General features: G+C 43.3%; 1 protein-coding gene and 1 long non-coding RNA gene across 7 annotated transcripts in view; one reads left to right on the top strand and one right to left on the bottom strand.

Annotated features, from left to right (window-relative positions):
* The window catches only part of MIPOL1 (mirror-image polydactyly 1), a 359,424-nt gene that overhangs the window by 194,259 nt on the left and 140,393 nt on the right, over positions 1-24,772 (bottom strand). The window lies entirely within an intron of this gene.
* LOC132248800 (uncharacterized) overlaps positions 8,889-24,772 on the top strand; it is a 38,526-nt gene continuing 22,642 nt past the window's right edge. For both annotated transcript variants that reach the window (XR_009460222.1, XR_009460223.1), the window contains exons 1-2: positions 8,889-8,973; positions 15,547-15,690. This is a non-coding gene — a long non-coding RNA (uncharacterized LOC132248800). The remainder of the gene's footprint in view (positions 8,974-15,546; positions 15,691-24,772) is intronic.

Genomic DNA, 24,772 nt, shown 5'->3' with positions numbered 1-24,772 from the left:
GCATGGAACTGGGGGGTGGGGGGGAGAAGTGTCCAGAGCACAGAGCTGAGGGGGAGAGGGGAGGTGAGTGCCCGGAGCACAGAGCTGCTGGTGTGCAGTGGCCAGTGAGGCCTGTATGGCACTGTCCGCAGGGCCCCGCAAAGCATGGGGCTTAGGGCGATCACCCCAAATGCCCCCCACCCCAGGACAGCTCTGGCTGCAGGCAGGTGCTCCCTCACTGAAATTCCTGTAATATTGCTTACCCTGCCCAGATCCTCATCCCCTAACACAGGGAGTAGGGTCTGGGCTGGAGACCCTGGCAATCTCCCCTGCCAACACCCACACACACCCAGTTGCCAGGCAGTCAAAATCCACCCCCTCCCTTGGGTCTTAACTCTCATGTCACCTAGTTCTGCCTGCCACCAAGAACTCACGTGAGCTAGATCAATTACTCTCCAGTCCCTCCCTCCCCCTAGTGCCCCTCACGCCAGACAGGGGGCTTGGAGAAGAGCCCTCCTCACTGGGGGGTCTCCAGAAGGGCTCCTCTGAGCAGCTGGGCAGGGCTCCTGGGGGGGCGGAGAAGGAGCAAGACAGGTATTGTGGCTGGGCTTCCTACCCCTTCAGCCCTCAGCGCAGCCTGCGCTTTCCTCAGGTCCCGGCAGCTCTGGGGCGGGCCGCTGGACTGAAGCTCTCCCTCAGCCTCCTGCCTACAGCCTACATTCTTCTCTCTACTCCTGGGAGACCAACCTCTCTCTATATATCATCCCTCTCAGTCAATCCTTGGCTTATCCAACGGCTCTCCCTTTCCCCAAGATGGCTCCCTCCACAGTGGGCTTCATTTGCCCGTCTCACATGATCTCCAGGGAGCCATTTTCCCCTTTCCAAAATGGCTGCCTCTGGAGAGGGCCTGTGTGTCACATGATCTCTGAGAAGGCATGCTGTCTGATACTGCTGCCTAGGCTAAGTTCACCTGGGACCTTGTTCTCTCAGGTAAGGTGCTTTTATTGTTCATGCCACAAGTTTCCAACAGTCTCCAACCACTGAAGAAAGTGAGGGCCAACTGTCTGTGCCAAGTTCTGTGAATAGCTGCTAAGAGATAATTCTTCAGATAAGCAAGGATTCAAGGGGCTATTGCAGCCCCAACAACTAAACATGCACATACAGTCTAGTAATACTGTAGATTTTCTTGTTTCTCCAATTTTTTAAGTATAGACTCCAGAATAACCAGCAACATCAACAACACAACTGCTCAAAATAATCTTCATGGATATGTTTTGTCTGACAGGGGGCACACATATCAGGCTCATATTTGTCTGATTAAATGAATGTGTGCCCCTTTTATTAAGATATTAGTCTATAAGTTTCCATTTTTGCTCTCTCCTCATTTACCTCATCTTTCTAAACTTTCATGTCTGAACCATGTACATCTATTTTTTGGCTTTCTCTAGTTTATTCCTTCCCTTCACTTGAAAAGCACTTTCTTCCTATGAAAATCTACCTTCCTTTATTTCTGTGTTGCACTGCAGTCTCCCATGTAAATGTACTCTAATTCTCACCCTTCCCTGTATCATCCTCAGCGATCCTGGTTTTATCTGATAAAAAATAAATAAATAAATAAATAAAAATCAGAAATTCTCTGATAAAAACCCAAAATCGGTGATTAAAATTAAAGGCTTCCCACAGCCTCCTTGTTCCTGCTGGTGCCCTTCACTCCCCTCTACAGTCTCCCCAGCCCTTCTGGTGCCCCTCTTTCATGTGTGTATCTGTGTATGTGCATGTGTTCACATGTGCACGTGTGCACCTTCGCATGCATACATATGTACATCCCTGTGTACATCTATGGGTGTACATGTGTGCATGCATCTGTACATACATGTGTGTGTATGGACACTGGACACACTCCCATGGCGAGCTGGCTGGGAGCTGAGGGAGTGAGGAGGTGTTGGGAGAAGATGTGGAGTGGCCGCCTGGCTGGCTGCACATGGACTGTGAGTCTGCTACTGGCCCTTAAAGGAAGCCACATGTGGAGGAGTTAAGCCTGGTTGGGTCAATAGCACCACTTGGGTTCTATGTGCAGCCAGCCTGTCACTTGGGCCGGAAGTAGGGCTTTGCAGCCTGCCAGGCACTCCAGCCGCAAGCAGGGAGGCTGCAAAACCCCTGCTCCCAGCTGGCTGCAAACCTTCTCAGCCAGCTGCAAATCTTCCAACCATCTGCAAACCGCCCCCTCCCCCCCACTCCCAGCTGCTGCAAACCCCCCAGCAAGCCCCCAGCTCCTAGCCAGCTGCTGCAAAACCCCCCAGCTCCCAGCCCACTGCAAACCTCTCACCTGGCTGCAAAACCCCCCAACTCCTGCAACCCCCCTCCCCCCAATTTCTAGCTGGCTGAAAAATCCCCCAGCTCCTGCAGACCCCCCAGCTCCCAGCCATCTGCAAATCCCCCCAGCTCCTGAAAATCTCCCCACTCCCTCAGCCTCCAGCCAGCTCCCCCCCCCCCAGCCCTGCCCAAGAACCCCACCAGCTCCCTGCAAGCCCCACTTTCCTTCTGGAGTCTGTGAAGTGGTAAGTGAGCCTGACCCAAGGCTTGGGACTGACTAAAAACCTCAGGCCCCACCCTTCCCCCTCCCCCTCCAGGCAGGGCTGGGACTTTCCCTCCATTTTTCCAATCAGTTCTTGCAGGCTAGAACTCAGCCAGCCTGCAGATTTCTTGGCAAAAGCAGGAAATCTGCAGGTTTCCCTGCTAAAAGGGGAAATCCGCATTTTCTCTGATAAAACTAGGAAACCCATAGTTTTCTCTGTTTTTCCATGGGAAACGGAAAACCCAGATCATCCTTCTCACTGCTTTCTCCCACATTGTAATGTCTACACTTGTATGGTTTCTCTGTTGTTCTCGATCTCCATGGATCAGTAATTCTCAACCAGGGTGCCATGGTTCACACAAATATGATTCATAGGATATATCCAGATATTTCAAATAGGAAGCCAGTGTTAGAAACATTTCTGAACCACTGTGATCTTTCTGTGTTCACTGTAACAGAAAAATTGCTCTGTTGGCTTTCTATAGTAAAAAACAAGTGAAAACTAAAAGCTGGCAGTTTCCGAAGGGTGACTTGAGTTTAAGGAAGTTGAGAACCACTGCCATAGATGTTCCATTTATTAAACTGTCTCCTTCTCCTAACTCTCTCTTTGAACATATAATTCAACAGTGTGTTATTAACTAATCTCCTTTCTGAAGTTAGTAGATAGATTAACAGTAGTATTCTAAAAAGCTGAGTGAGAAATGGAGTAGTTTAATTAAGTCTAAGGAATCCATGATGAAGCTGGAATTAATCTGTCCAACACCCTTGCTCTCAATACCATGCTCAGTCAACTAGACTATCTGATGTTTAGCTACTGCTTCTTATGGACATATATTACGTTGGCTACTTAGCAGAGGAACTGGTTTCACTGCAACCAACTGGCTTGTGGCCAGGAAGCAGCTTGTCAACCATCTGACACATACATCCCCCTTTTACAGATAGCTACTAATTGCTCTTATCTACCCCTAGCCCTAGAAAAAGTTAAGTAACCTACAACAGTGTTGTTCAGAAGCACACACATAATTGAAGGGTAGCAGTGAACATTGACTGGGATACCTGACTTCTTAGCCTGGTGAACTGGTGAGGTTATCTGAAAAAGTAGTAACCACAGCTTTAAACTGTTGGCTAAGTAATACATTTCCAGACTGGCCTTTTCTCTACAGACATTTCAGTTATGTAGGAGCAAATATCCAGCCTCATGTGTTCTCTTTTTGAACTATTTTTGGTAATGAAAATTCTGATTTTTTGATTCATTGCAAGGCATTTGGCTGCTGATATATACTGATTTATACAACAGTAACCTTGTTTTATGGAATGCAACAAATGTAAGTTGATGGACAGGAAAACAAAATTCTGTAAACAATCTGTCATTCTAACGAGCTGGTTTTCAAATAAGCTTCAATGGATTTTCTTGAAATCCATATGCAAACAAGACTATTGCCTAAATGTTAAGTTGGCAGTTACTGCACAAAAGGACAGGAATGCTTGTTGTCCTTTTTTTAAATACGACCACATTAGTTCAGGAAACAAGTATCAGGGATCACTGTGTGATAGCCAGAGTATTAATCTTGCTCAGTTATTGTAATCATGGGATTGGAAGTGCTTCTTTATAGTACACACTATCTGTTTGCTCTGATAAATACTGTACTCTCAATTGAGCTGTCAATTGCTTAAGAGCCTGTTTTCAAATTTCTTGTTGTGTAATGTGCGTTCCCCAAACCTATTTAAATCCTAATAAAAGCTACTTTAAACTACACAGGACACTGGAAACTAAGACACAACTAGGAGCACAAGAGAAGAAAGTTTCAGTGGCCCTAACTAACTATAGCAAGAGATACTTCTAGAATAAATAAATTAACTCAAGAGCAGCTGGAACTTTATTCTTACTGCACCATTACATCCCACCCCCAAACAAAACACAAACTACTTTACATGCTACACTGGTCAAGAATTTAATTCCATTAAGGCCAGACATTATACTTTTACTGATAAAATTATCAGAAACTGGTCTATACTCATAATAGAAAAGAACTTTGGCACACATGGACTGGTTTAAAAATGGAAGAACCAGGAACCAGGTCTAAGATTTGCTCCCTGCCACCAAAGAGTGAATGTGTGTTTGGTTTGCTACCAACTTAAATTATGCCACTTACAGAAAGCCACATAACTTAGATCAAGTCCGCCTCACAAGTTTTGAATGTCCATACTAGCCTAAGTGAAAGCTTATTTGTATGCATGCAATTATAAACCTCCAAAGCTTATGAAATCAGCTTCTTTCCTTTACTCGTGGTTGCGATTTTTCCTTATCAAGATCTGGCCAAAAGTAGAATTGAAATATTTAAATTACAGATATTTTGTGAAATTTTATCAAATGCACACCCAAATCAGCTATATAGCAAAGAAAAAAAAAAGAAATGTATGCCAAAATCATGCTAAATTGAGAATACAGATTAAAAAAAGAATGGTCTGCTCAACTTAAACAATAGTGAAATATATATTTCATACAAATGGACATGTATCATGGGTTTTTGGGTTATACAAAAGGACTTCCAATTGTATTAGTGAATTATCTAGAATTTTTGGCTTTTGTAATAAGGGGGTTTCCTCTTATACTTTGGCAATGAGTCTAAGCAACCCAGACTAGTGGAGGCTTAAGAGCATTCCAAACCCCAAACCATCCATCTTGGAATGGAAACTGACCATTACCTCCAAAAAGATAAGATTTTGGGCAACTTAAGTTTTAAGTATGTCTGCTTCCTGCTTCACTAAAAGCAGCTCAGATCATTTCTTTGAAGTGCAACCCACATTATGTGCAACTACCAATATCATCTGCACCCAGTTGAAATTTTCAGGCAATTGCTCCACTTGTGTGTACAGGGAAAGGCACCCTAAGTAGAGGGTGAACTGATGAAATTTTTAAGCAAAACAGAATACTGACAGAATGTTATGATATCCCCTGAAAGCAAAGTGGTAGGTCTGTCTGCCAAAACAAACACAATGGATAAATGTGTGACCACTGGTGAGAAGCGTCTGGATATCAGAGGACAGTATGCAGGACATAAAAAGAAAGTGTAATGAGAGACACATATGCTGCTTAAATGTAATTTAGTCCCACAGTGCAAAGAAGAATAGCCTGAGTGTTAGTTTAAAAACATTGGGATTAATGAATAAAAACTTTTGGAATTTCTTCTGAGAAGTTGCTGATAAAAACCATTATTTCACAATGAGATTTATTAGATTGGTTTTGCAGAATGATTTAAATTAAGTCTCCCTATGCCATCTCAAGAGTCCTATCACATTCTCATCATCACTTTTAGAAGTGAGGTTCAGAAAATGCTTTTAGACTGAAAAAGTACTTGGATTGTAAAAGCCAAAGAGATAAAGGAGGCAACCTACAAAAGGCAAAAAGATTCTTACTCCTGACCTAGGCACCAAAACGTCAGCTTCTTTCAGTCAGAGGGAGTGGAGGCCATTATTTTATAACTAGTATTAACAAAAGCTTCTTTGCAATCCCTTTCTGGGATACAAAAAGTAATTCACCATTTTATGAAGATGACAAGGAAAAAATACCTAAACCAAGGGCACCTTAAGCCTAGATACTATTCTACCTATTTGATGTCTAAGGATTTAACCTCTGCTCATCCCATGTATTTAAGTTCAGGAGAGTGATCCTATTGTACCCAGGGAGGCACATAGTTCTCCTGCTCTTTCACCAGGCAGCCTAATGCATCTTAAGAAATGGATGCTATTCTGTCCTGTAGAATCCCAGAACTGGCTGCCTTATAGGCTCCTCCTCCCACAGGCCAGAACAGGATTTCCCTCTGGAAACTAATAACTCTCCATTCTCTCAATGGTTAGCTTTAGGGACCCCTATCATGTCAGGACCCAAATGAAGATGTCTAGCTGACAGACTGGGACTGGTATCAATGGTGGTGGGGGTGGCAGCAGAGAAGCCTGATTTTTACCCAGTAGCACCACAGCTAAGGCACTTGCCCAGGACATGGAAGATCTGGATTCCAGGTACCTCTCAGCCTCAGTGGTTTAAATCCTTATTTCCCACTTCCCAAAAATATGCTCAGGGCTGAGTACTAGGGCTGTGTGAACTTTTGGCAGCCACTTTGTTTCAGAGGTGTTTCTGGCCATTTTGGTGCCCAAAACACCAAATCCAAATTGAAATGGAAGGTTCTGAAGTGTTTCGGAGAATTTCGGAGTTTCAGAGTCAGGCTTACAGGCAAATAAAAACTAAGAAGAGGGAGGGGGAAAAGGGTGTTAAGGACTGCTCTGATATTGACATCTAGTTCCCAGTTTGATTCTCCAGGTCTCTGATCATTTCCCCAGCTCTTCCCAGGGGGCATGGACGCCCAATCTGCGCATGGGGTTTCAGCAGGCTGCTGCAGGCTGGAGCCAGCGGCAGCTGCTCAGCGCAGCCTGCTCTGAACGCTGAGAAGACTCAAGTGCTGCCACTGGCCTCAGCCTGCAGTGGCAGCCTGCTGAAACCCCGTGCACAGATCTGGGGGCCTGTGTCCCCCAGGAAGAGCTAGGGGAAATGATCAGAGCTGGGGAATTCCTGCCACGCGACCTGGCTCCGCAGGGAGCAGAGATCTGAGCCAAGGACTCCTCCCTGCCTCTGCCCACCCTGTGCAGCCCTGGATCTCTGGTCTCTGCGGAGCCAGGTCACGTGGCAGAGACCAGCACTGCCCTGCTGCATGACCTGGCTCCACAGGGAGCAGAGCTTCGTGCCGGGCTCTCCTTGCCACTGCTGCCACCCACCCCACACAGCCCCACATCACTGGGGCAGCGCAGGGCAGGCAGCAGCAGTGAGGAGAACCCCTCAGTGCAGATCTCTGCTCGCGGTGGAGCTGAGTCATGCAGCAAGGACAAGCAGGCTTGCTCGTCACTCTGTGCTGCTTCCCTGCCCAGCGACTTGGAGTGACAGGGATCAGAGATCCGTGTCTGCATGGAGGGCAGTGGCCCTCCCCCTCTCCTGGATGAGCCACCCACAACCCTGTCCTGCTCCCAGCTGGGTCCCCAAGCCCTGCCTAGCTAGGTAGGGCTGTGTGAAGCTTCCCTTGCAGCCCATTTGAAACAGATTCAGAGGAGATTCTCTGAAACAGATTCGACTGAAATGAAACAGGACAGCGATCTGAAACACCGAAATGAATCACTGTCCTCCGAAATGGCTGAATCTGAAACCAAACTGAAACACACCCGTTTCACACAGCCCTACTGAGTACATCGTCCACCCCTATGACTTGACAGTCAAGTGAAAGATTCATGGGGCCAGAAGGAGAGCAAGAAGGAGTCTGACTTTATCACTCTGAGTTAGGCACTATTCTGAGAGGGTGAGAGGCCCAGTCTGTGGCCCCTACTCCCTGTTTCCAGTGTTGTTTATGCATTTTGCACTAAATAGTCACTGGGTAAAATTAAATAACAGTATTGGAAAAAGAGAGCATTAGCCAGAATGTAGGGCAGTGCTCACCTTACTGGGCCAATCAGGCTCCTTTTTGCATGCTCTTATTTTGTTCGTATACATTTTCAACCTCTGGCTGTTAGGGACAGTACTATCTTACAGCAGAGTAGTTTACTGTGCTGAAATGCACATGTAGATGCTCACCACAGGTGTAAATGATGCCCATTCAGCCCAACCAGGCAGGGACCTGCTTCACCTTGGCTTAAATTTCTGCTGTCCCGGGCACACATGTCGATGCTATACCTGAGAGCAGTTTATTGTGGCTCAAAGTGCCCTGGAGTTTGCACATGTAGATGCACCCACTGGACACATTTACATGCAACACTGTGTTACAGTGGTAAGTTACAGCGATGTAGCTCATTGCTATGGCAACACAGCATAAGCAGGCATGAACCATGACATTGATGCTACTGTGCAGTAGGGTCGGAAATGACCCATGCACCACTGGGACTGCGCAGTAACAGTGGTTACTGCACAGTCATTTAGTACTTGCTAGTACTAAATGACTGTGCAGTAATGACTGCACAGTTGGGTGCTCATGTAGACGCACCTACTGACACCTAAAAGTCAGTGTCCCATATCCAAGAGGCTGAATGGAATATAGGTCTTAGAATATGTCTAATGAAACTAATATGAACAAAATGAGCCCACAAATTACTGCAGTATTCTTCCCTTTCTTATTCCACGTACATTTCAGTAACAAGGCATAATTGTTTTCCAGAAAATAATTTAAAGGAAATAAAAAATAAACCAACTAAGGAAGTAGAAACTGTTGGGAATGTGGCAGGCACCCTGGGGTGCCTGCCACTTTAAGGGCACAATCAGGTAGCTACCAGGTGCCTGATTATGGCAGCCATTTTGAGAACAAGGGATACAAAAGGCTCCAGTCTGCTGCTACCAGTTCAGGCAGAAATGTTGCCTGGCTAAACTGCAGCAGGAACCTCAGAAGGTAGGAGGCTCTTGGTCCTGGGCATGACCTAAAACTGCACCCTACTGGGGATGGGTGGCCTGGTGGGGTTCCTACTGGTGTGGGAGCCCCCAGGAAATGCCAGACCAGTTACCTCCTCAGTGAGAAGCAAGGAGAGGTGCTTTAACCCCAGCCCCTCATCTCTGGGTGGGCTTTGGAGGCAGTTGGGTGAGTAGTGGGGCCATGCATGGCAAGCAGAGTACCACTTGAATCCAGGTAGGATGTGAGATCCCAGAGGGGGTAGCATAGAGATGTGAGAGTAGGGGGCTAGGTATGCTCATGTGTAGGAGCCTGAGCCCAGGAGGGATGTGAAATCCCGGAGACCCTAGAGGCGGTAGCATAAAGAGTGTAGAGTGTGGACCCGCAAGGAGTAGGGCTGAATGGGAGTCAGCCTGAAGGGCTGTGTGTCAGGGGGGCTGAATACATTATTTATTGACTATACTATTTAAGGGGATAAAGATATATCACTTTTGAAAATGACCACTTATTAAGGGTCTTTCTGTCTGTTAAGAGATTACAACTTGCAGAGTTTTAAAAAACACTCTCAATATAGTAATCGTGTTATAAACTTGAATTAAACTCTTCAAAGTATTTTAAAATGTATTTTGTACATACTGATAGCATATAGTACTAAATGTGTTTAAAGGCACACAAGAGAAACCACAATCTACACAGCAAAACGCCCACAAGTTCATAAACAGCACTAATTTACTTGATTGCATTGTATATCTTCAGCAAAACTTATAAATTATATGAATGTTATGTCAATATGTATAACTGTTATTGTTCATCTTAATATATTGTTTTGGTGAAAGTTGTAAATAGACAACTACTACAATATCTTCTGAACTAAGTAAAAGCCATGATGTATGATTTCAAGACTTCCCAGGTAAGGACTGACAGATTTGAAGAAGTTAGAAGTGGAACAGAAATGTGGATTTATCTAGCTTTGTCCCTTTTACTTTAATAAAAAAAAAAAAAAGATTTTTCCTAAAATAGTCTGTGTCCCATCTAGAGTTAAAGGACTAACAACAATGAGGCTTCCAAAACTTCTCGGGGAAGAATATTCAATTGTGTATTATACTTCAGTGTCAGGAATTGCACATGACATTCAACCCAACTTATAGTATGAAATAAAGCAAAATTTAATTCTTTTCTTTTTACCTCTCTGATTTTCCTCAATCTCCTCCTCTTTACTGTTCACACAGATTTTTAACCTTTTAACTGCATATTTAATTCCCCCCCCCCTTTTTTTTTGTAGTTGCTTTCCTGTAGTTCTCAATTGGTTTTCCACCTTTGTGCACTCCTAGTTTGTGGGGTTTTTTTTTGTTTGTGTGTTTTTGGACATCAACTCAAGTCTTCAATGTTTTTGAGACATTCTACCCAATTTCACCACAGTCCCCGCCCCTGCTTTGTTTGGACCTCCCAGTTTTCTCTTCCACCCTGACCACTACACTGCCTCCATCTTTGGCCTGATAGCTCAGACTGCAACAGGTAACTGATGTGACCTCAGCCTGCCTATGGTAACTTGCTCAGTGACTGTCCATGGCTCAGTTACTCTTCACAGTTTGCTGGAACTACCAAGACACCCTTGGTTCCAGAACCCGTTGGGGTATGGATCCCACCAAATCTTCTACAGACGGGGACACCAGAGACTGTGGTGAGGCTTAGATTAGGCAAGGCAGGACAGGACCAAGGCAAAGGTCTGAGAAGCGCGCACAAGAGTGGTGTTGCTGGGACAAGTCCCACAGGAAGTAAGAGAGGTTTTGTAGTCCCCCGGTTAGAAGCTTGAAGTTCCTATAAGTTCTCCCTTCTCTCCTGACTCCTCATCAATATTCTCATGAGACAGACAAAGCTGGGCTGGTGAGGTCTTAGCCCCTGACTACTGGCTCAGCAACTCTGTTTGAATTTCCATGGTCATAACATGTCTAAGACTTTGCAAAGCTTACTGAAGTTTAATATATGTACTACATTGGTAAATTATGATTAAAATGACTGTTTAAGAGCCATGGCCAGAAATACAAGAGAGTATCAAAATCTAGAATAACAATGTCAGTTCCTGAACACATTCCTTCAATGTGTTGCCTAAGTAAACTGATTGTAATAAGACAGATTTACCCAATAAATAACTCTTAAGCCAAAATTTGAGGTTCTGTAACGGGCAACATTTCTATTAAAGTCAATAGGATTTTTAAGTACTGAGTTGGCAAATCAGAATGTGGCCCAACACTGCACAAACATAACATTCCACATTGTCAAAGTACAGTGCAAACATTCTTTCCAATACCTCAAAACATACATTTCAGGCACCAATATGACTTGCTACATCCACAGTGAGTACCCTTCTGTTCTCAAATCAAATACTGTTGTTTATAATACATGGAAAATATCTTCTATAAGTTGTCACTCCTGAAAGAGGCTGCCAATAATAATGTAAACTTTTTTCTTTTTTTTTGTTTCATCCCAAGGTTTTGACATTAAATATTTAAATTAATTCTAGAAAGTGGTTGGGGAGTCTGAGCTGTGTGAACCTAGAGCTTAGCACTATGATAGATGAGTCAAATAGCAATTAATCAAACAAGCTTGCATGCAAATTTACTGTCATTTTCAAAGGGGGGAGGGATTCTTATGTCTTGAAGAAAAGATGAATGCTCCAGTTGAAAATTCATTAAAGCTTAAAGATGTACGACTTGATCATGCCCTCAAATACTATGCAGACATGTATCTTGTAAATTCTACACAAGACACTGTTTGCACAAGAACAACAGGTGATTTAACAATGCAAACAATAATGCGTCTCAGGGCAGCATTCAGCCAAAAGCTTGTGACATTACAATGGAGAAAATGCAATATTAATTAAAAATTTGCTTCAGAAGTTCAAAAAGACAAATTTTAATCCTTCTTCTGAAGGAAATTTTACATTCACATTTACATATTTACTCATATTTAGCATTCATAGACTAAACAGAGAAATTTATTATGAGACCTTCTTAAAGTTAGACTAGGAACTCCTTTAGGATCCTCTACTCCCATTCCTGCAATTACCCTGCCTAATTACCCCACTGATTAGGTAACTGGGGTAGCTGCCCTGGGCATTGCCTGCATGGGGGAGGAAGAAGAGGGAAGGAGTAAGTGGGGCAAAATTGAAATAAGTGGCTGCCACCACAGCTGTGCAATCACAATTGTCATCACAGTTGTGCAGTGTGGTGGTAACCGGAAGCTGCCCTTGTGTGGCAGGTGCTCTGGGTGCCTATCTGCCTGTAAGCTAACCTGTTCAGCAGCTCAGGAAAACTGCACCCTGTGAAACCAGTCAACACCACTTCAGCAGTAAAATTAGGAACAGTGAAAGAGAAACATTGACTTTTACCAAGTGAAATCTTAACCCCACTGAATTACTGGAAGTTTTACCTAGAAACACCCAACACTGGCTTATACAGAAATTACAGAATATGTTACTTCAAACTGAGTGGCTAGGGTTAATATATTCCAACAACAAGATCTCCTCAGATCTTTGTTGACTACCTCTTACTTCTCTCTGAATGGACTTTTTTTTTCTTCCCTTGCTGTTTCAACAGGGAAATCCGAACTACATGCAATCATTAAATAATATCACAGAGCACGGAAATGAAAGAATAATGTTTGTTTTAATTTTTTAGGGGTGAGAGTTTTATAGGTGAATCATCATATCTGACTCAAGATTGTGAGAGTACAATGTGCAGTGAGGTTTTTACTATAAAACACTAGTTGGTTACCACTGACAGTTTAAAAAAGATAGCCTTTACATTTTTTCCCAGCTGTTGTCTGATACAATGTCACTCACAATTTAGGAAAGATCCAGGGATGAACTAACACATTTTAAGACCGTGAATTTCAACCAGGATGCAATAACACCCTGGGGTGCTTTGACAACCTTTCAAGAGTGTCACAGGGTGCCACACAATATTAGCACTGGTAGGTGTTCAAACACGATTCACAAGCTAAACTTGGAGATTTCAAATAGGAATCCATAGCATCCAAAACTGACCTGTTGTGACTTAAGTTCTTTGCAACAAAATAAGTTGCATTATTATTTTTCTGTAGTCAAGAAGCAAGTAAAAACTAGGAGCTAGCATTTTCAAAGTGGTACCTTGAGTATAAAAAGCTTGAGAACCACTGCTCTAAGAAATATTCAGGCAGCTGTAAGCCTTACTTATAAGTACCATAATTAAGCAAGCCAAACATATACCATATTTTCTCGTATTCACCACACCCCAGAATATAATATGTACCTTATTCTTGAAAGGCGGAATGAACAACAACAACAAAAAAGATCTTTCTTTACATTAAGTAACTAAGTGGCAGTAGCTAGAGAGCACAGCCTGCTCACTGTTCAGCTCCTAGCAACTCACATGCAGATTTACTTTCACTTTTGCCTGTAACAACATTTCACACACATAATGCACACTCAGATTTCCAGCAGCTATTTTGGGAGAGAAAGGTGTGTATTGTATATAAGAAAATACGGTATAAGAAATTAAGAAGTTTTCATTCATTCATTCATTCTCCCTAACCTCACCTACATAACTACCCTTCAAAAAGTAGAATCTTAAGTCAGGTGGTAGTCAACCAGCTCTTTTGTAAGATCCTGGTGGACAGTGCTTTCCTCATGTCATTCCAAAAAGTTCAAATGGATATGTATGGGAAGAGGTTATTCTGTACCTCACAGCTTCTAAACTCTCCCAGCCAACTAGACTTGTTTAGCCTAATTAACTTCCTTTCAGAACCAGCAGACAAAATAAGGTGGTTTTTCTGGTCAGCTTTCTCCAAAACATGAGATTTGGTGAATTTGTGCAAGCAATTTCTTAAAGTGGCTAGATGTACAGAGTAAGCAAATATGACAATGCTAAAAGCATTTACCCTATCAACTCAATGGAACAGAACTGAAAGAAAAATAATACCACTAGTCACGTAATTGGACTTCACTTTTTTGGTCACTTCTTTAATGGGCTTCTGCTGTACAGTTTCTGTGCTTGGCTTCCAAAATGAAGAGATTAGGATGGTTTTCCTAAGGCCGAAATGGAGACTGACAACTCGAGTGCAAATGCCACCTCCCTTGATGTACCCTGCAACAATACTGTTCTGAGTTAAACCTCAGCTTTTTGGAGACAAAGCAGAGAAGAGTTGCACCTTATAGATTAACTAATTCAGGGATGCTTATCATCTATAATGGGGATGCTCAACCTCCTGGCCCATGGGTCAGATCAACACCTCCCTCCCCCCCCACCACCTGGCCCTGTGTCATTCAGTCAATGGGGGCTCCTTATGGGTCCAGAAATTTGACAGCAGGGGAGGTGTGCCACTGCTCCCCAGCTGCCAAATTTCTGAACGCATGGGGAGCCTTGGGTCCTGCTCTAGTTCCAGCACACGGGGTCAGGTGGGATCAGGCCCAATCCCGGCATGTCGGACCTGGACTAGGCCCCAGGGCCCAACCCTGGCACATGAAGCCTGATCTGGACAACAAACTGGCCCTGCACTACTTGCCTGGTTCATGGGGCCAAAAGTTTGAGCACCACAGATCTATAAGAGGGGGCGAACTTTTTTGGAAAGTGTGTCACAAATTTGCCCTGCACCCTCCCCAAGTGCTACTCCAATCCCTTTCCTCTGCTCAATCTATTGCTTTCTCTTGTACTCCCTACTTTGTGCTCCTGCCTGATCTCCTTGTGTCTTCTACTTCTTGCCTTATCTAATGCTGTGCTGCCTGATCTTATGCGTCACACGGGGAGTCTGCCTGTGTCACTTGTGATACTCAGGATGCAGGTTGGCCACCCCAGGGCTATAAAGTCCAACTGTGCCCTGCCTTTTCCCCAGTTTCTGGCTAAGACAGCTACCTCTCTCTCTTCAGCTTTTAAATGAGCACTTATTCCCCCCTGCTTTAAATGGGGCTCACTAACAATTTCAGCATAGCACAAGGGTAATCTTGTAGGCTGAGTCTATGAGCTTATGCTGACCCTTTCATCTGTTACCAATCAGAGAAAAGCACAAGAAATAAAGGCAAAATGAGAATTTGCTGTTGCCAAGAGAATCTGGGAGAACAAATCAGGATTGTCCAAAAGTTACTCAAATTAGCTACAAGCCAGCATAAAGACCTCTACCACCCCAAGTCATAAACTGATTATTGTGCTCTGCCTTTCTTCTCCTAACTCCCAACAAATATTAGAGGAAGCAGGAAGAGCAGTAGAAGGTACAGTGTCTTAGCACAGCAACTATATCACTATCAGATGTTCCTTCTGTTGTGCTATTGCCCATCCTAGCACAGTGAACTTGGTGAATTGGCCTTTAGAGAAGGGGGGGAGGGAATAAGAGGAAACCAGTGCAAAAACTAATGCTAATTTGAAAGATTCATTTTATAAAAGCATTTTAGGATTTTATAGCAAAGATTTCATAGCATGCTTTTACTAGTGTGGTCATGCAATATTGCTGCCCTTTAAATAAAAACACAGAATCCCCAAGTTTAAATTCCAGAGTCCTAATTCTTTTCATCTAACCACTTTGTTGTTGTTCCCAAATTTGGTGCAGCTTACAGGTGTAACCCTTAAATGAGAAATGTTCCCTCGCATGTGGTGAGAATGCTTGAATGCTCCACGAATCACAGAGAAAACTAAGCTGTGCAGCACATTTGGTGTAAAAGCAGAGAAATGGTTTGAGAACAGCCTAAAAAAGGTTAGTATGATGCCGTCTCATTGTGACTACTGACATTTATCAGTTATTAGTCATTAGCTGAAACTGATAACAGTGGGCAATCAAGCATGCTGCTTCCAGTCCTTACTTTCAACTGCCACAGTGGCATCTGTTGCCAAACAGTGCCTTGAAATGAAAAAGGGTGCTTTAAACTTGTTTCAGATGAGCAACTGGGAGCATGCCAATCTTTTTTACATGAACAGTCATAAGCATGTTCCTGCACAACAGGATGTGATCAAACTACTCAAAGCTGTAAAACCAGGTTCACTTGCCAATTACATTATTGCTTCAGTCCAGGGTATTAGAGACAATACCACACTGGCCATGAAACTATTGCTTTTCTTCTTTGACAAATTCTATACCTTTTAATACTTAAAATTTGTATAACAGCAGTCTGTTCCTGATTATAAAATATTTCTACAGGAAAAATTAGGACACAGTAAATACATGATCTTCTGCGCTATGTTCTCTGTAGTATTATCCACACTCCTGGCCTCCTTTTAAAACCACCTTCCTCAAGGTTTACTAACAAAAATTGCATTTTTCTTCCCTTCTGGGAGAAGAAAAAGGGATATGATTACTCAATGCAAGTCAGTTTCAGCTGCCAACTTTTTAAACACATTAACATTCCAGTCCAGAAGGTGTAAAATGGTTGCTAGCCTGCTGCTGCTTTGAGGCATTACACCATATTGCCTCCTGCTGGTAACTAATTCCCTTAACTATTACATAATTGTGCCTATAAGCATTGTGTGTGTCAATAGCTGATTTGGTTATTCAACTGTAAACAAACAGAAACTTAGAAGAACTGTGTTACAATCATCTGAATAGACAGATTATTTCTCTGAATGGGTTAAGACAAATCTGAGCATAAAACAAGAAACTGACTTCTTCATTCTTGTAGCAGTTGGCATCTTTTCTCTATTTCCTTTTCCAAGAGCAGCCATAAAACTAACAGGATCTACACACTGCCTGGGTTTGTTCACTAAAAATATACCTTGGAAAGTACAACCAAATGGTCGAATATTAGGTTTTTGTTGTTGTTGTTTTTTTAATGGGCTGGTGGCGGCGGCGGGGGAGGGGGAGTAAGATGGATGTCAATGTTTAGCCATCCGTTAGTTGCTTGTTTTTTATTCACTTGAAAGTACATACTAAAAGTAATATCAAATATTTGAGTTTATACCATTTTATTTGTTTTTGCATGTACAAAAAGTAGTTTGCATATTTGCTCAGCAATGTAGTGAATGATCTAAGATTACATACACATGTGCAACTTGATAGAGTAATAATAGTACTTACATCTTTCTGTTAATAAGACACTGAGTTTACATTTGAAATATCAGAGGAGGTACAGGGGTTCCTCAGTGTTTGGGATCCACAGAGAACTCTATTCTATAATTTTTCCTAGGACTGAAGTAGCACTTCTAGTTTGTTCACCAGTGAAAAATTCAAGTAAAATTTAAAAACAAGAAATATAACTAGTTAACTATTATCAAGCTACGTGTACTGTATCAGGCAAATTAAATGTTAACTATACAATATAACCACCATAACGTATTCCTGAATCGCACCTGAAAGACCAGATGATGATAACCTGTATTTGCATGCTCACGGAAGACACACATTTTACTATAGTGTATGCACACTTAGCACATTATTAAATATTAAACTGAAACCAACTCAGTAAATTGAGGTTACATGGCCTCCATATGTCATAGCTTCTTACAGAGAAAAATTGAAATCCTAACAACAGCAACAGAAGATCTTCCTGCTACTTAACGTAAATTGTGATCAATTTTCAAGAGCATACTACTGTGAAGACACTCACTGAGAGAGGTAGTAGGTGCAGCTTCATGACGCAAAACCCATATAAAATCCTTAATACCTGACAGGCAGCTTTTGCTCATGGGGACTTGGCTACATTGCTAGTGAAGACTGGTATTGCTGGTCTTGGCACCAGAGAATACTAAGCTGTGGAAAAGAGATGGTAGTCTTCACACCACCTCATAAGGCTTTTAGCCAACACCACCAAACTCTTAAATGCTGCATTCCAGGGAACAGTCACAGTCTACATACATCTAATAGTGACTGTACTCTTGCTTTGGGTCAGTCTTTGTGCACATGTGATCTTGCACTCACTTAAAATGAATTAAGCATTTACCTTTACCTTGCAGACGCTACCAAGACCTAAAGCGGCCACAAATCTCTCAGTAATTCAGGTTTATCAAGCTAAGGATACCAATGTTTTGAAATACATCTGGTCCTCTATCCTCTTTCTTTTATCACTGTAATATCTGTACAACCTTAACAACAGAATAACAATTTCTTTGTCACAAATTTCCAAAGTAAAAATCTACATTGAAATCATTATGAACCATCATTAAAAAATGCATATGTTCTATTAACAGTAATTAGTTTAAAATTCTACTACTATGAATTGTAAAGATCATAAAATGGAATAATACTGTTTGGTATAAAATACAGACAGTATAGTATAATTTACCTAAAATGTGCCTATCGCTTGAATTATCGATGTAAACGCCGCTATGAAAACTATTATACTGTGGTATTCTTGGCATCTGCCCCATTAGTGTATGGAATAACCAACTTTTTATTAATTTTCTGGTTAATTATCTGGAAAAGCAGTGTCTTACAAATGTGAGTCTGTGAAGTTTACTTTTATACAAGTTAAAAAAAAAAAACAAACTACACAAATATACTGCTCCAATTCCAAAATCCAATAGCTTAATAGGTTTTATGAACCATACATATTTGAAAACATATTGCGACAGAAAAGCAAAACAACAACAAAAGAAAAATACCAAACATATCCTTCTCTTTTGCTGAATTCTTTTCTTTTACTGGTTACCCAACTTTCAATGTCCTGTATAAAGATAAAAAGCCAACCATAATTAAAAAAAATATTGAAGGCCATAAACCTTTGGCAGGACAGTTGGGTTTTTTCACCAGTACCTATGTCGTTTACTACTTTTTTTTAACATGTAATCACGTAACCACATACATTCTGGCATGGCAAATGGTTGAAGGAAACAGGAGCCCGGCAAAGATGAGAGCAGGAGAAACATATATCAACATATTCAGGCAAAGTTCATCTAATTTAAATAAAATGGTCAAACAGTGATTAGAAGGTATCACCATGCCCTGAGGTTGCCTTTACAAATGTTTATGCTTTGTTCAAAATAACTTTTTACAATGCTACCTGGAATCCTTTTCACTTGCTTACAGTTTTTGTTCATCTGTAAATTGTGCTCTACTATTTTATAAATAATGTCCATTTGCTGTGTAAAACCCTACCTCATCCCCAGATCCCCAGGATGATATTCACATCCATATAGAGACTAACAAAAAATCCTATGCAGGACTTCAATGATCTTGAGCATCACCAAGGGGGAAAATAAGACTGGTTGAAGTGTGGACCTAAATATGCCCCACAAACAGAAATCAGCAGTAGGTCTTCTGAATCAAGTAAAGGTGGTCTATTCTGCAACATATTTACTATTCCTCATTTGAAATGGGGTGGGGTTGAAGAAGAAAACAAAACCAAAAAATAAAGATACCCCAATTTTAATATCTACTGTATTCATTCCCAAATTCTCTGGACCAAAGGATGACCTGAAAACTTCTCTATGTCAACTATGCAGTTGGTCCAGTAAAAGATATCACTCAAAGAAATCGTTGCTGCTGACATAATTCCTGGACCATCCCAGCTACAACATCAGAATAACACTATAACTTTATCAATCCTCAAAAATTTCTCTTGTACCACCATGCACCTTTATCATTAAAACAGATAGTATCTGAGGGAGGACCAAACTGAAATTTGATCCTAGTTTTGGATGAAGATGAGAGCTGGCATTTAACTTAATCTACCTACTCTGGCAATATTGCCATTATACTTTAAACAGACAGCTGGGATTGTACTTGGAGTTAATATTGGAGCAGCCATAACATGCCTACACTCACCCTGTCTGCTGTGGAGGAAGCTCCTTGCAGTAGCTCAGATAACAACAGTGGCCTGTATGCCACGGGATCAAGCCACAGGACAGGATGAGAATAATGCGCATCAAATGCATGTGTACCTAGATTAAGTGGTGCAAACTACCCATGGAAAGAGCACAGATAAGTTGTGGTTTCTATTGCAGACCCAGACACCTAGCAGTAGACACTAAAAGACTGCATTCCTATCTGGACTCAAAGAGCAGCTGTGCTCAGCACCCCTATTACTGCAGTCAGTCATGGGAAAAGTTTATGGAAAATGTAACTAGTTAAAGTTAAAAGTTAGCAGCCTTTAAAATTAAGTTGAGTTATTTAACTTTTAACTTATTTCCACTTTCAACTAGTTAAGGTAAGTTCACTTTTAACTAGCTACTTTCTTTTTAAGTTGATTCGTGAGAAATGTGTGAAACATGGTGAATTGCCTCTTAGCATCATTTTTCATTTTCAAATGCAATGAGTGGGTTTTTTTTCCAGAAGCCCACAGAAGCACGTTACAGCAAAAGATTTGTTATCCGGCACCCATGAGGAATGGGGGGTGCCGGATAACCAAATATAGCAGTTACCTGAGAGGCCCAAACAGGGGTCTTTGCCTGTTGAGGCCACCACCTCTCCTGCTGCATCACCACCCCTCCCACTGCATCAGTGTGCCAAGAGACAGGGCGAGGGGGGCCTCACGCAGGCTGCTATGTCCCAGGCTGTGGAGATTGGCAGCGCAGGCTGCTTTGCCCCAGGCCATGGGGGCTCAGAGAAACTGGAAGTGCCATGGTGGGCACTTCTGGTTTTACTCTTACCTCACAAGCTGGCATGCTGGTTAATAGAGCATGCTGGTTTGTAAAGTGCCAGATAACGTGACTTTGACTGCAATTTACTTGGAACTCGCTCTGCTTTACCTAAAAACAATGTTATACTTGTAATACAGTTTTCAGAATAACAATTTACCAATACCTATGTGATATTAGATCCTTCTCACCCTCTCTATGTGAAGTACTTTGTAAAAGTCAATGCATCATACAGGTATACCAGAATAATAGAAAGGAGATATTCATAGCCAGGTAACAAATGAAAGCTGTTTCCAAAGAAAACCTCTGTTACAATTTTTATTGCTCAAAAGGTAACAAAAGGGTATGAAATACATCTGGATTAGAAATAACGAAAGTGTATGAAAATCAAAATTAGACTGAAATGAGAAAAATCAGTTTAAAGGAGAAAAAAAATGTTCAGTTGCTTAGCACAAATGGTTTAAACATGCTTATTGAACTTCAGCAAAAGCTGCATTTCAAAATTTACATCTGACAATTTTCCTCTTCCGTCTTACAAAACTAAGTCCCCACTACTGAACAATCACTCTACATGAGTAGATGAGGGAATGCTTGTGTTATAACGGATGAACAGTTTTTTCATAGTAGGTGACATCTCATCTAAGTTTCTCACAGATGAGAAGTAATGCTCAACACAGGGATGATGTGTTGGGGGTGCACGTGGTTGCACGTGCACCCCCTGCAAAAAGGCACTGCCAACACTGTCGGCGGTGCCAGCGGGCAGTCGTTGCTCATCACCCTGCCGCTGGCACTGCCGATGCTGTCTGTGGGCAGTCCACGATCACCCTGGCCACTGCCAACACTGCTGGCAGCACCTACGGGTGGTCGCTGACCCCTGGTCAGAGCTCACCACCCCCTCCCCCTCCCCCTCCCCCTCCCTCACTACCGACAGTGCCAGCAGCGTCTGCGGGAGCTCCCTGCTCACCACTGCCGGGCGGGCTGCCACTCCAGCTGCTGGGGACATGCGTCATTCATGGCTCAACTTCTTGGGCCCTGGTTCAGATCTTCATTAAAATTAAAAAAGTCATCATCTGCTCACTACTTGCTCCCACTCTTACTAGGACCAGTGTCTCTGCTTGCCTCTGCTTGTTCCCTCTCTTGCAGCCAACTGGCTGCTCTGTTGACTTCTGCAAATGCACAGAAAATTCCAGCATGAACTAAGGAACTCTGGGACTTGTACTTCTTAAGAGATCATATCTCATAGGAAGGCACACTACTCTGTTTCTCAAATAAGAAGTCCTAGAAATATTTCAATAAAGAAATCTTGTTCCATGCAAGTCCTAGAGAGTGGCTGTCAGGAAAAAAACTCTGGGAAAGCTGGATTTTGATTTTTTTTTTTTAACTTTTAACTTATACTTAAAAAAAAAGTTAACCTTTTTTTTAACTAAAGTTAAAAGTTGACAGCTGAAAAATTTAACTAGTTAAAGTTAAAAGCTAGCCATTTTCTTAATTTTTTAACTAGTTAATTCCCATGACTGACTGCAATGCTTATGGAAGCTGTCACAACCCAAAGTTGTGGTTTTTGTTTGTGTGTGTTTCGGCACCGCTAAATTATTGTTCCCGCCCAAATTGTAGCTTTCTTTGCACGGTAGAGTTCTCTGCTGTGGGAGAAAACTCCGGTGCAATGGGGGATTTCCCGCCAATTTGTAGCTTTCTTTGCATGGTGCATTTCTTTTGCATCTCAGAGATGTATGGTGCAAAGGAGTTCCCGCCATTTGTATTTAGATTCGCGCCACATTATTGGCCGGTTCTAAATGTAGGCACATGTGGCAGCTAGCTATTGGCTTGCTAGCCGTACAAAAGGCTTGAGTGGTTTCCGCCCAAGTTGGAGGACTCCACGAACACCAGGAGGAGGAGACTTCACCCAGTGTGAAGATCTCTAAGCGCTGCGGATCCTTATGGACCCAACGCTTTTCTCAAGCAGGCAATAGAGGCTTAACAATCGAACCCACGGAGCTTTAACTACTCCGGAGGGGGGAACAAAAGAACAAACTGCCTCTAGCCTCTCCCCGTCACCAAGCACAATCCAAGACATATCCCTTTCCTGTAAACCCAATTTTTGAACCCACGGAGCCTTAACAACTCCAGGGGACCAGGGAACCGTGCTGAACCCGCGGAGCCTAAACAACTCCGTGGAAAAGAATTTGTCATAGTCCTCCAACGAGGATTTAAGCGGAGCTGCACCTGGAAAGCTGTCCAGCCTACACCACTACCATCTTTGGGTGTAAGTAAATAATCTTTTCAATCAACCACTACGTGTTTGTGACTAATTCTAGCTCGCCACCAGTTTTTTCCGACCCCGCGTGCCCGGGCTGCTGGCCACAGCCCGCGTGCACAAAGATGGGCCATGGATCGCCCCTCCCGACTTGCACTTGGTGGCGGGATCGGGGCCCGGCCTGCACATGGCGACTAGGATGGGATCAGGAGAGAACACGCTAGAGCTAGAGTTGGTTCAGAACTGCCCTTGGCGCAATAACCAACGCCAAGTGAAAAGCTTTGAGGAACTGGAGGTGCATATTGCTTACCACCAGGTGGGCAGAACGGGTGAAAGATTTGTGAGCGGACGCCTGTCATTAAAGGGAGAAGAGGGAGTCTCCGAAGACGGAGCCCCGAGAGAGAGGGAAGTGTACTTGCTCCCCGCGGCGTTCGGGTGTATAATGAGAGATGAGCGGGTCCTGTTTAGGCCCCTCGATACTGTGTCCCTTGCTGGACCCAACCCAGCGGGCGAAACGAACCCGGCTTTCACCCGGGAGTGTGCCCGATGCCTACGATATGCTCGGGAGAGTGAAGAACCGGAGTCAATTGGCCGGTTCTCCCCGTGTATGGTAATGCCTAGATTACGGGGTCGCGAGCTTCCATCTGAGCTCCGCGAAGATCTGGAGACGGAGGAACGCGCCGCGGATGAAAGAGTGGCCTTGCGGTACAACAAGGGGGGAGAATGTGGTACAACTTTTCGTACTGTGATGAATTTAATGCAAAGGAACTTAAGTTTGAAAACCCAGCTGCAGATGGCAATCCAAGCGGTCAAGGAGGCGGCTGAGAAAAAGGAACTTGAAACACCGGTCCAAGATGGCGCCGAGTAAGAGGAGACCGCGTGGAAGAACCAGAAAAGAAGGGTGGAGCTTCTGAAGAACCCGCGAGAGTTTGGTCAGCGACTCCGCCCATTGACGCAGCGTCGTCTCCGGCAACCCCGCCTAGCGACGCAGCGACGCCCCTACCGACCACACCTTCCTGCCGACGAAGGAGGGAGTCAAGCGGAGGAGTGTATCCGCCCCTCCTGCCTGAAGCAATAACAGCAGCAGTAACCCTCGCAGCAGCAGTTCAGCCTATAACAACATCAACTCCCGAAAGAACAGCTTTCCCTACAACAACAACTAACCGAGTTGCTACTACCTATTATGCTCGCACCAGAGCTGAGTTGCAGGATTTGTGTAGAGCATCAAGAATTCAACCTGAAGAGACTCTAGCTGTATGGTTAGGACGTTTAGTCATAGAACTTGGATCCGACCTGCTGGATCAAGAAGAAGCAAGCTTCCTAGTGAGGCAAGCCTCGTGGAGTAGAAGACATGTCACTGACATCGACATGATAACATGTAATACTCACTGGCCTATTCCACTGCCAGTGCTTGTTGCAGGACTGATTAGTCAAAAGGCCCACGTGTGGCATGCAGGACGGCCAGAATATACCGGCGCAGAGCATCTTATGCTGGCAATTATCGGCATCTCGTACTGTGCTTGGAACCAGAGAGCATGTGTCCTGGGACTGACATTGCTCCAGCGAATAAGACCATGGCCTCACCGTCACTTACGAGATCCTGAAACCGTTCCACTAACTTCTCACAGCCTAGACAGTTGCCTTGAGATTTATGGGCAAAAGAACATCGTCGCCCTTCGGATTCTGCTCAGTCCAATGGTGAATCAACCCGTAAGTAATCTTCTTTGTCAGTTGCCACGACTGCGTATCCTGATGGAGCCAAGGGTTGTCTCTTGATCGGGACTGTCAACACCCGACCAGACCTCAAGGCACCAGACGTCGTGGATCCGATCTCCCACCACTGCCACCGAGAACCCTAGAGGAGCGATACATGTTTGGATTTCTCCTACAGCGTTCCGGACTTAACAAGCGGCAGCTTTGGATTTTAGGAGACGCAGGCCAATGGCAGTTAGCTTATGAGTTAGGTTTCCATTATTTAGAAGAGCCAGATGATGAATCCTCAACGATTTCATCTAAT

The sequence above is a fragment of the Alligator mississippiensis genome, chromosome 2, assembly GCF_030867095.1.
Source record: "Alligator mississippiensis isolate rAllMis1 chromosome 2, rAllMis1, whole genome shotgun sequence".
Classification (NCBI taxonomy): Eukaryota; Metazoa; Chordata; order Crocodylia; family Alligatoridae; genus Alligator; species Alligator mississippiensis.
Note: the sequence above shows the minus strand (reverse complement) of the source record. Positions and strands in the feature narration are given on the sequence as shown.